This window comes from Dendropsophus ebraccatus, chromosome 2, assembly GCF_027789765.1.
Source record: "Dendropsophus ebraccatus isolate aDenEbr1 chromosome 2, aDenEbr1.pat, whole genome shotgun sequence".
Lineage (NCBI taxonomy): Eukaryota > Metazoa > Chordata > Amphibia > Anura > Hylidae > Dendropsophus > Dendropsophus ebraccatus.
In genome coordinates, this window is record NC_091455.1 from 1,929,550 (window position 1) to 1,942,890 (window position 13,341).

The following is a 13,341-nucleotide window of genomic DNA, read 5'->3' on the forward strand; positions in this document are numbered from 1 at the left end:
GTCCCTGGCCGGTTGTATATTATGTAGGATGGATACAGGTCCCTGGCCGGCTGTATATTATGTGTGATGGATACAGGTCCCTGGCCGGCTGTATATTATGTAGGATGGATACAGGTCTCTGGCCGGCTGTATATTATGTGTGATGGATACAGGTCCCTGGCCGGCTGTATATTATGTAGGATGGATACAGGTCCCTGGCCGGCTGTATATTATGTAGGATGGATACAGGTCCCTGGCCGGCTGTATATTATGTAGGATGGATACAGGTCCCTGGCCGGCTGTATATTATGTAGGATGGATACAGGTCCCTGGCCGGCTGTATATTATGTAGGATGGATACAGGTCCCTGGCCGGCTGTATATTATGTGTGATGGATACAGGTCCCTGGCCGGCTGTATATTATGTAGGATGGATACAGGTCCCTGGCCGGCTGTATATTATGTAGGATGGATACAGGTCCCTGGCCGGCTGTATATTATGTAGGATGGATACAGGTCCCTGGCTGGCTGTATATTATGTGTGATGGATACAGGTCCCTGGCCGGCTGTATATTATGTAGGATACATACAGGTCTCTGGCCGGCTGTATATTATTTGTGATGGATACAGGTCCCTGGCCGGCTGTATATTATGTAGGATGGATACAGGTCCCTGGCCGGCTGTATATTATGTAGGATGGATACAGGTCTCTGGCCGGCTGTATATTATGTAGGATGGATACAGGTCCCTGGCCGGCTGTATATTATGTGTGATGGATACAGGTCCCTGGCCGGCTGTATATTATGTAGGATGGATACAGGTCTCTGGCCGGCTGTATATTATGTAGGATGGATACAGGTCCCTGGCCGGCTGTATATTATGTAGGATGGATACAGGTCTCTGGCCGGCTGTATATTATGTAGGATGGATACAGGTCTCTGGCCGGCTGTATATTATGTAGGATGGATACAGGTCTCTGGCCGGTTGTATATTATGTAGGATGGATACAGGTCTCTGGCCGGCTGTATATTATGTAGGATGGATACAGGTCCCTGGCCGGCTGTATATTATGTAGGATGGATACAGGTCCCTGGCCGGCTGTATATTATGTAGGATGGATACAGGTCCCTGGCCGGCTGTATATTATGTAGGATGGATACAGGTCTCTGTCCGGCTGTATATTATGTAGGATGGATACAGGTCCCTGGCCGGCTGTATATTATGTAGGATGGATACAGGTCTCTGGCCGGCTGTATATTATGTAGGATGGATACAGGTCCCTGGCCGGCTGTATATTATGTAGGATGGATACAGGTCTCTGGCCGGCTGTATATTATGTAGGATGGATACAGGTCTCTGGCCGGCTGTATATTATGTAGGATGGATACAGGTCCCTGGCCGGCTGTATATTATGTAGGATGGATACAGGTCTCTGGCCGGCTGTATATTATGTAGGATGGATACAGGTCTCTGGCCGGCTGTATATTATGTAGGATGGATACAGGTCCCTGGCCGGCTGTATATTATGTAGGATGGATACAGGTCTCTGGCCGGCTGTATATTATGTAGGATGGATACAGGTCCCTGGCCGGCTGTATATTATGTAGGATGGATACAGGTCCCTGGCCGGCTGTATATTATGTAGGATGGATACAGGTCTCTGGCCGGCTGTATATTATGTAGGATGGATACAGGTCTCTGGCCGGCTGTATATTATTTGTGATGGATACAGGTCTCTGGCCGGCTGTATATTATGTAGGATGGATACAGGTCTCTGGCCGGCTGTATATTATGTGTGATGGATACAGGTCCCTGGCCGGCTGTATATTATGTAGGATGGATACAGGTCTCTGGCCGGCTGTATATTATGTAGGATGGATACAGGTCCCTGGCCGGCTGTATATTATTTGTGATGGATACAGGTCCCTGGCCGGCTGTATATTATGTAGGATGGATACAGGTCTCTGGCCGGCTGTATATTATGTGTGATGGATACAGGTCCCTGGCCGGCTGTATATTATGTAGGATGGATACAGGTCTCTGGCCGGCTGTATATTATGTAGGATGGATACAGGTCTCTGGCCGGCTGTATATTATGTAGGATGGATACAGGTCTCTGGCCGGCTGTATATTATGTAGGATGGATACAGGTCTCTGGCCGGCTGTATATTATGTGTGATGGATACAGGTCCCTGGCCGGCTGTATATTATGTAGGATGGATACAGGTCTCTGGCCGGCTGTATATTATGTGTGATGGATACAGGTCCCTGGCCGGCTGTATATTATGTAGGATGGATACAGGTCTCTGGCCAGCTGTATATTATGTAGGATGGATACAGGTCCCTGGCCGGCTGTATATTATGTAGGATGGATACAGGTCTCTGGCCGGCTGTATATTATGTAGGATGGATACAGGTCCCTGGCCGGCTGTATATTATGTAGGATGGATACAGGTCTCTGGCCAGCTGTATATTATGTAGGATGGATACAGGTCCCTGGCCGGCTGTATATTATGTGTGATGGATACAGGTCTCTGGCCGGCTGTATATTATGTGTGATGGATACAGGTCCCTGGCCGGCTGTATATTATGTAGGATGGATACAGGTCCCTGGCTGGCTGTATATTATGTAGGATGGATACAGGTCTCTGGCCGGCTGTATATTATGTATGATGGATACAGGACCCTGGCCGGCTGTATATTATGTAGGATGGATACAGGTCCCTGGCTGTAATATGCACAGTGACCACTGGGAGGCAGCACTTACTGTGACTGGCCCAGCACTCTCATCATTTCCTATGGTGTCCTCCAGGAAGACGGTTCTGCCCGGTGATCTTCCATGTTGTAACCTATGGGGACGCTGTTGTACTGCACACATAATGAACATAGGGATTTCTTTTCGTCTTCATGGATTTCTTTCAACTGTCGATAAAAAACGAGACATTATTCTGCTGTAAGATATATGACAGAGCTTCCTATATTTATTGTACAGGGTTTGCGGTAGTCAGTGACTGTGTACGTCTGTGGAAGTCCCTTTTCCATTGCTGTATTAAATCTGGTCCGCCTGACGTTGCAGCAGATTATAATATGGGTGGTCTGGACAGCCGCTCAGACTGGCTGCTATATAAGAAACTATGGGGGAGGGCTGAATACTATATAAGAGACTATGGGGAAGGGCTGGCTACTATATAGGAGACTATAGGGAGGGCTGGCTACTATATAAGAGACTATGGGGAGGGCTGGTTACTATATAAGAGACTATGGGGGAGGGCTGGCTACTATATAAGAGACTATGGGGAGGGCTGGCTACTATATAAGACTATGGGGGAGGGCTGGCTACTATATAAGAGACTATGGGGAGGGCTGGCTACTATATAAAAGACTATGGGAGAGGGCTGGCTACTATATAAGAGACTATGGGGAGGGCTGGCTACTATATAAGACTATGGGGGAGGGCTGGCTACTATATAAGAGAGTATGGGGGAGGGCCGGCTACTATATAAGACTATGGGGGAGGGCTGGCAACTATATAAGAGACTATGGGGGAGGGTTGGCTACTATATAAGAGAGTATGGGGGAGGGCTGGCAACTATATAAGAGACTATGGGGAGGGCTGGCTATTATATAAGAGACTATGGGGAGGGCTGGCTACTATATGAGAGACTATGGGGGAGGGCTGGCTACTATATAAGAGACTATGGGGGAGGGCTGGCAACTATATAAGAGACTATGGGGGAGGGCTGGCTACTATATGAGAGACTATGGGGGAGGGCTGGCTACTATATAAGAGACTATGGGGAGGGCTGGCTACTATGTAGGTCTCTAATGGTAGACTTGGCTAGCATGTGGGGCACTATTGGGGGGGGGGGGGCTACTACATGGGGCACAATTATGGGATAACCTACTGCTTGAAGGATATTATGGGTAATTACCATGTGGGGACATTTACTTTAGGATAGGCAGTGCCAGAAACGCTGCATGCACTCATCATTAAACATTACAGAGTCACTCATTTTTTTTTTATTTTTTTTTTTGCAGAAATCAATAGTCCAGGCGATTTTAAGAAGATTTGTAATTGGGTTAATTAGGCAAATCTGCCATTATCTGCATGTAAAATGCCTTATCCCAGCCCCCCCCCCCCTCTTTTCCATTCCATTGTGACTTGTTGCATCAGACGTCCCCAGTCTGTTCTATAGAGAGGGGAGGGGGAGGAGGGAGTTAGTCAGCAGCAGAGAGCAGTGAACAAAGGATTACAGGCACAGAACTGGGTGACAGCTGTATTCAGAGGTCAGAGAGGTCAGTGCTGACTGTCAGAGGAGATAGAGAGTGATGTATTTGTAGATTAACTCTTTGTTGTCCTGTTTTTGGTCTTTTATTTTTCTCTCTCCATAGAAGAACAATGAAGACGGGGGAGAGCTTCAAACTGCTTTTTCATGATAAAAATTCATTTTTCGGCTAATAAACCCTATTACAAAGTTCTTTAAAAAAATTCACGACAGTGACACTTTAAGGTTGGCCCGTGACTTTCTCCAATTTTTTTATTTTGGCCTACTTTGTATTTGACTTTGACCACCTCTGGTGTAGAGGGTCTGTGTTTAAGCTCAATGATGCTGGAGTGTAGATGTGTCTGTACCATCACCCGAGCGGTATCTACCGTCATAGCGGGTGTTATAGGGCCTGTGCTCCTCGGGGGCCTGGCTTTCAGGATATGACCATGGTGGGGCGGAGGACAATGGCACACACTGACCATGGCGGGCCGGAGGACAATGGCACACACTGACCATGGCGGGCCGGAGCACAGTGGCACACGCTGACCATGGTGGGGTGGGGGACAATGGCACACACTGACCATGGCGGGGCGGAGGATAATGGCACACACTGACCATGGTGGGGCGGAGGACAATGGCACACACTGACCATGGCGGGGGCGGAGGACAATGGCACACACTGACCATGGTGGGGCGGAGGACAATGGCACACACTGACCATGGCGGGGCGGAGGACAATGGCACACGCTGACCATGGCGGGCCGGAGGACAATGGCACACGCTGACCATGGGGGGCCGGAGGACAATGGCACACGCTGACCATGGCGGGGCGGAGGACAATGGCACACGCTGAGCATGGAGGGGCGGAGGACAATGGCACACGCTGACCATGGCGGGGCGGAGGACAATGGCACACGCTGACCATGGCGGGCCGGAGGACAATGGCACACGCTGACCATGGTGGGGCGGAGGACAATGGCACACGCTGACCATGGCGGGCCGGAGGACAATGGCACACGCTGACCATGGTGGGCTGGAGGACAATGGCACACGCTGACCATGGCGGGCCGGAGGACAATGGCACACGCTGACCATGGCGGGACGGAGCACAATGGCACCAGCTGACCATGGTGGGGCGGAGGACAATGGCACACGCTAACCATGGCGGGGCGGAGGACAATGGCAGACGCTGACCATGGTGGGGCGGAGGACAATGGCACACGCTGACCATGGCGGGGCGGAGGACAATGGCACACGCTGACCATGGCGGGCCGGAGGACAATGGCACACGCTGACCATGGTGGGGCGGAGGACAATGGCACACGCTGACCATGGCGGGCTGGAGGACAATGGCACACGCTGACCATGGCGGGCCGGAGGACAATGGCACACGCTGACCATGGCGGGCCGGAGGACAATGGCACACGCTGACCATGGGGGGCCGGAGGACAATGGCACACGCTGATGTTTAGAAGACACCATATCTTCCCATCAGGAAGTGCTCCTCCCCATCCCAAAATAGCAAAACCAGGTGAACTGGTGCCAGGCGGGTTCCTAAGGATGATGTGGGAACCTCCCGCACTGTGGAGAAGCTTCTACAGATGGGGAGGGGACGTTGTGTGCCCGTAGATGTCACTCCCGGCTGATTCCACCTACCCAATGCTCCTCCAAATAATAAAGCTGTAAACTGAAGACGGACCAGTAACATGGCAGCATGTCCGCCCCCTCATCATCCTGCGGCCCCTGGGTACTGACGTGTATTTATGCACAGTTATATGGAGGTAATGAGGGAAACCCGTGATGCCACCAGTGATGAGCGAACCTAGAAGAAATTATTGTGATTGGTGTGTGTCCTCTGAACATTCCGGAACGTTACACACACGTGTACAGATTATCTGGTGCAAAGCGTAAAAAAGGTCATAGCAGAACAATTCTACAGCATTAGCGTATCCTTTACTCGCCCGTGTGTATATACGCTATATACTACTGTGTATATTATTACACTCTGCAATCACTGGTGCACAGCAGAGCCAGCCAGAGAGACTCACAAAATATATATATATAATGACGGAGCACTGGACGTGAGTGTTGGACTCATCTCTCAGCGTGCGCGCCGGGCTGCAGCGGCTAAGATCTCCGTCACCCGACCGGATCCAGAAGCGTGACCCGGCGGGATCAGGTGAGTATAGGAGGCTGTAGCGGGGGGTCGGGAGCCTGTCACCCCGGCACGGGGGGGTGACAGGTCCCCTTTAAACTTTTTTTCACAGGATGCCTGGTCACTACAGGGTTAAGAAATAAATCCTACAATGCTGGATTCTGTCACCCTCCCTACACTGACAATTTTACAACGTTCTAAGCCCTACTTGGTCATTTCTCCCTCTCTACACTGGTAATTACACCATGTTCTAAGCCCAACTTGGCCAGCTCTCCCTCCCTACACTGACTAACTACCACTGTGAGTATTGCTGCCTAACTACATTCAGGTGCTGTCCCTGCTCGTTTTACTTTCCCTTCTGAATGGCATAAGAATAGTGACAGACTGAGAAAATTTGCCTCAGTGCTGCATTTTTATCGCATTCACAACGCAATGACGCTACTGGTACAGCCAATCACAGTAATGCCAGTTATGAGCATGGCTACTACATTACCTGATGTGCCCTTCCTCCCCACACATTTATTTGCTTTTTCACATTGGTGGGATGAAACCTATGCAGATGCGTACATCACGTTTGCATGTTGGCGGTGTTCTGTTGGTAGCCATGTTAGTGTTGTGGTGGGAGTGTTGATGGCATTGTGCTGCTCCAAGGGTTGGTGGTGTGTTGCTAGCTATATTAGTGGTGTTAGCAGTGTTGTCTATGGAGTCATGTTGGTGATATTGTTTAAGGAGTCACATTGGTGTTGTTGTGTTGGTAGCTGTGATAGCATTGTTGTGTAGGAACTAGTGTTGGTGCTGTTATGTTGGCAGTGTTGTGTTGGGAGTCATGTTGGTGGCATTGTGCTGTGGTGTTTGAAGTGTTTCTTTGCTGTGTTGAGTTGGTAGCCACCTTATCAGTGTCCTGTTAGGAGTCATGTTGGCGGTGTTGTGGTAGCCATATCAGCAGGGTTGTTTTGGTAGCCATATTAGTGGTGTCATGTTTTAAGTGGTGTTGGGAGCCATGTTAGTGTTTTGTTGACAGCATTGTGCTGGCCCAAAACTTAGTTTTTGTAGCTGTATTAGTGGTGTTGTGTTGGGAGTCACATTGGTGGTGTTGGTAGCTTTATTGCCACTGTTGTGTAGGTGGTTGTATTACCAGTGTTTTGAGTCATGTTGGTGGTGCTGTATCGGTAGCTGTATTACTAGTGTTTTGAGTCACATTGGTGGTGTTGCGTTGGCCAGTATTGGCATTGTTGCGTTGGAAGTGCTGTGTCGGTAGCTGTGTTACTAGTGTTTTAAGTCACGTTGGCGGCGCTGTATCGGTAGTTGTATTACTAGTTTTTTGAGTCACATTGGCAGTGTAGTGTAGACACCAGTATTGGCATTGTTGCGTTGGCGGTGCTGTGTCTGTAGTTACTGTCAGTATCACTAGTGTTTTGAGTCACTTTGGCATTGTTGTGTAGGCACCAGTGTTGGCATTGTTGTGTAGGCACCAGTGTTGGCATTGTTGTGTAGGCACCAGTGTTGGCATTGTTGTGTAGGCACCAGTGTTGGCAGCATTGTGTAGGCACCAGTGTTGGCATTGTTGTGTAGGCACCAGTGTTGGCAGCGTTGTGTAGGCACCAGTGTTGACAGCGTTGTGTAGGCACCAGTGTTGGCATTGTTGTGTAGGCACCAGTGTTGGCAGCATTGTGTAGGCACCAGTGTTGGCATTGTTGTGTAGGCACCAGTGTTGGCAGCGTTGTGTAGGCACCAGTGTTGACAGCGTTGTTGAGGCACCAGTGTTGGCATTGTTGTGTAGGCACCAGTGTTGGCATTGTTGTGTAGGCACCAGTGTTGGCAGCATTGTGTAGGCACCAGTGTTGGCATTGTTGTGTAGGCACCAGTGTTGGCAGCGTTGTGTAGGCACCAGTGTTGGCATTGTTGTGTAGGCACCAGTGTTGGCAGCATTGTGTAGGCACCAGTGTTGGCATTGTTGTGTAGGCACCAGTGTTGGCAGCGTTGTGTAGGCACCAGTGTTGACAGCGTTGTTGAGGCACCAGTGTTGGCATTGTTGTGTAGGCACCAGTGTTGGCATTGTTCGGTAGGCACCAGTGTTGGCAGTGTAGTGTTGGCACCAGTGTTGGCAGTGTTGTGTAGGCACCAGTGTTGGCAGTGTTGTGTAGGCAGCAGTGTTGGCATTGTTGTGTAGGCACCAGTGTTGGCATTGTTGTGTATGCACCAGTGTTGGCAGCGTTGTGTAGGCACCAGTGTTGGCAGCGTTGTGTAGGCACCAGTGTTGGCAGCGTTGTGTAGGCACCAGTGTTGGCAGCGTTGTGTAGGCACCAGTGTTGGCATTGTTGTGTTGGCACCAGTGTTGGCACTGTTGTGTAGGCACCAGTGTTGGCACTGTTGTGTAGGCACCAGTGTTGGCATTGTTGTGTAGGCACCAGTGTTGGCATTGTTGTGTAGGCACCAGTGTTGGCATTGTTGTGTAGGCACCAGTGTTGGCAGCGTTGTGTAGGCACCAGTGTTGGCAGCGTTGTGTAGGCACCAGTGTTGGCAGCGTTGTGTAGGCACCAGTGTTGGCACTGTTGTGTAGGCACCAGTGTTGGCACTGTTGTGTAGGCACCAGTGTTGGCAGTGTTGTGTAGGCACCAGTGTTGGCATTGTTGTGTAGGCACCAGTGTTGGCACTGTTTTGCTTCCTCCTTGTGGAATGTAAACCAGTTGTGTTTAGCTCCTTTATTTACATATGTTAGGGATCATTCTCCGGTGGGTGCAGTGCCTCCGGGTGTCCTGTGGGCGGGGCTTCTCCTGTTTACTAAGCCTGAGGTGTCTGGAAATTCCTATATTTTGTATTGTTTGAAATGTTGCAATACCGAGTGCTGTACAAGAGCCATAATATATGATGATTCACTGGTAAAATATAATGGGACAAGAAGAGACTTTTTGTACTGACCATAGAACCAAGCCTCCAGGGTAAGTGACTGAGCCAGCCATGTGATCACCGTCAGAAGGCTGGAGGTATGCTGTCCTACTTACACTGAGAACTTGACCTCTTTGTCTGTACACACTTAGTACATAGTAATTGTATACACGTATGTCTCACATGTATGACACATGTAGGGTACATGCTATGTGTATGGCATATATCGTAAGAGGAAGCATGGGGTCTAAAGATCTCCCCTAGCTGTGGTTTAGTGCCTGCTCCTGAATCTTGCCAGGACATCCGTAGGAATGCTGAAGGGTCTCTTTCCGTAGGACCTTGGCACCAGCCATAGGGTACTATTACACGGAATGATAATCAGCCCTATCCGGCCGATTATCGCTTTGTGTAATAAACACAACGATCAGCCGATGATAACGATACCAGTGATATTGGTTCGGACCTATAATTGTCGGGTGTTGACCACGCATTTCTACGTGTAATAGCGGTTCACGGCTGACTATATGCAAACAGAAAACATTACCTATCCATGCTGCAGGGCTCCTCTTGTGCTCTGCTTCTCACCGGGTCCCGTGCGCTCCAGCTTCAGAGCAGCCTGTCTGAGCTGACAGGCCCGGACCGGCGCGGTCAGTGATTGGATGAGTGGGGAGAGGTAAGGTATCAGGTGTTTGGGCAAGGGTTGCATGGACATTGCTAACAATGTCCATACAGCCCTTACTGCCCGATTATCGGGCCGTGTAATAGGTCCACTAAAAAAGCACCAATCTAGCAGATCAGCGCTCATTTACTCAAATGGTTGGGCCGTAGTCAGATCGTTTAATAGTACCCTTAGGGTTGAGGTCTGTGGTGGTAAAGAGAACCTTTACACAGGTTTGACTCTGAAGGACAATGATGGCTCTTCTAGTCGTTCTCTGGTGTCTGGCTGTTGTAGAGGTCTGCGGGGATGAAGAGAACCTATACGCAGGATATTGTGACTGAAAGGGCCCTATTCCACAGTAACGATAATCGGCTGAATTGGCCCCATTTGGCCCGATTCGGCCAATTATCGTTTGGTGAAATAAAGAGAACGATCAGTCGATGATCGTGTCATCGGCTGATCGTTCATTTAGGGCCAGACCTAAAATCATCGTTCCCCCACCGCGCATCGCTACGGTTGAATAGCGGTGCGCGGCGGGCGACCGACGATTTGACAAGCAGCAGCAGCATACATTACCTGTCCAGGCTTCTTCTTCGCGCTGTCTTCATCCCCGGGTCCCGCGCGCTCTATCTTCGGAATGGCCGGTCAGCTGACGGAGCGCTGAGCCAATCACAGGCTGGGACCGCCGTGGCCTGTGATTGGCTGAGTGTGGCCTGTCAGCTGATCGGCCATTCTGAAGATAGAGCGCGGGACCCGGTGATGAAGACAGCGCGGAGAAGAAGCCTGGACAGGTAATGTATGCTGCAAGGACATCGGTAACGATGTCCTTGCAGCCCTCGCTCAACGATCATCGGGCCGTGGAATAGGCCCAGTAAACGAGCGCCGATCTAGCAGACCCCCGCTTGTTTACATCGTTGATCGGGCCCTCCTCGGCCCGTGAAATAGGACCCAAAGGCAATGTCGGCTCCTTCAGACATTCCCTGGTGTCTGCCTGTTGTAGAGGTCTGCGGGGGTGAAGAGAACCTATACGCAGGATGTTGTGACTGAAGGACAATGATGGCTCTTCCAGTCATTCCCTGGTGTCCAACTGTTGTAGAGGTCTGCAGGGGTGAAGAAAACCTACACGCAGGATATTGTGACTGAAGGACAGTGATGGCTCTTCCAGTCCTCTGGAGTCTGGCTGTTGTAGAGGTATTCGGGGGTGAAGAGAACCTATATGTAGGATACTGTGACTGAAGGACAGTAATGGCTCTTTCAGTCGTTCCCTGGTGTCCAGCTGTTGTAGAGTTCTGTGGGGGTGAAGAGAACCTATACGCAGGATATTGTGACTGAAGGACAATGATGGCTCTTCCAGTCATTCCCTGGTGTCCGGCTGTTGTAGAGGTCTGCAGGGGTGAAGAAAACCTATACGCAGGATATTGTGACTGAAAGACAATGTCGGCTCCTTCAGTCATTCCCTGGTGTCTGGCTGTTGTAGAGGTCTGCGGGGGTGAAGAGAACCTACACGCAGGATATTGTGACTGAAGGACAGTGATGGCTCTTCCAGTCCTCTGGAGTCTGGCTGTTGTAGAGGTCTTCGGGGGTAAAGAGAACCTATACGCAGGATATTGTGACTGAAGGACAATGATGGCTCTTTCAGTCGTTCTCTGGTGTCCAGCTGTTGTAGAGGTCTGTGGGGGTGAAGAGAACATATACGCAGGATATTATGACTGAAGGACAATGATGGCTCTTTCAGTCATTCCCTGGTGTCTGGCTGTTGTAGAGGTCTGCGGGGGTGAAGAGAACCTACACGCAGGATATTGTGACTGAAGGACAGTGATGGCTCTTCCAGTCCTCTGGAGTCTGGCTGTTGTAGAGGTCTTCGGGGGTAAAGAGAACCTATATGTAGGATACTGTGACTGAAGGACAGTGATGGCTCTTTCAGTCGTTCTCTGGTGTCTCCCTGTTGTAGAGGTCTGCGGGGGTTAAGAGAACCTATACGCAGAATATTGTGACTGAAAGACAATGTCGCCTCCTTCAGGCATTCCCTGGTGTCCGGCTGTTGTAGAGGTCTGCGGGGATGAAGAGAACCTATACGCAGGATATTGTGACTGAAGGACAATGGTGGCTCTTCCAGTCGTTCCCTGGTGTCTGGCTGTTGTAGAGGTCTTCAGGGGTAAAGAGAACCTATACGCAGGATATTGTGACTGAAGGACAATGATGGCTCTTTCAGTCGTTCTCTGGTGTCCAGCTGTTGTAGAGGTCTGTGGGGGTGAAGAAAACCTATACGCAGGATATTGTGACTGAAGGACAATGGTGGCTCTTCCAGTCGTTCCCTGGTGTCTGGCTGTTGTAGAGGTCTGCGGGGGTGAAGAGAACCTATACGCAGGATATTGTGACTGAAGGACAATGGTGGCTCTTCCAGTCGTTCCCTGGTGTCTGGCTGTTGTAGAGGTCTGCGGGGGTGAAGAGAACCTATACGCAGGATATTGTGACTGAAGGACAATGATGGCTCTTTCAGTCATTCTCTGGTGTCCGGCTGTTGTAGAGGTCTGCGGGGGGGAAGAGAACTTCTGAGAAGGAATCTATGATCTGCATTCTGTTTGTTCTAGCGAATGGCTAAGCGTCCCTGAATTCTGATGGCTCCTGTAGTAGCAGTCGTCTTATGGGGTAATCCTGCTAAGAATGTTTCCCAGATGACTTGGTGACACGATATCCCCAGACTGACACAGTCCTGTATACCAATATATCTTTACCTGGGTACATACTTTGCATTGCCTTATACATTTCTCTCAATCTTTTCCACTATATAACTTACTGTACACTCTGTAAACTTCTTCTCTATGTGCAACTACTCATAACTTTTTTTTTTGGGGGGGGGGGGGGGGGGGATTCATAAAAGCAATAAGAGATCCATTCACTCAGTAAGTAAAATGTCGTCCCTTTGCTTCTCCACACCAGCCCTCTGGTTCACTGACTTTACCGGGACATCCGCTTCTAGTTCCTGGACCATCCTGAGATGTAAAGAAGACATGCTAGTTCTCTCGTCAGGACTCCTAACGATCATGGGTTAGCCGGGCGGTGGTGTCACTGGGTGGCTGACCTCTTCCCTAGAACAGATGCAGTTTGCAGATCATAGATTCTTGTTCTGCAGGAGGCAGCACCCAGCACCGACTGATGGGAAGATAAGCCTGCTAGTAGCTCTCGGGAATCTCATAACCTTCTACAGCAGATGAGTGCCACTAGGGTTTCATAAAGCTTCTCTTTGACTTCCAGGAATCTGCCTTAAAGGGAATCTGTCAGCACCCAGGCCTACCCAAGGTGCTCACAGTGTGCTGTAGCTTAGGGATGTACCCGAGGTGGTGACAGTGGGCTGTAGCTGTACCTGAGGTGGTGACAGTGTGCTGTAGCTGTACC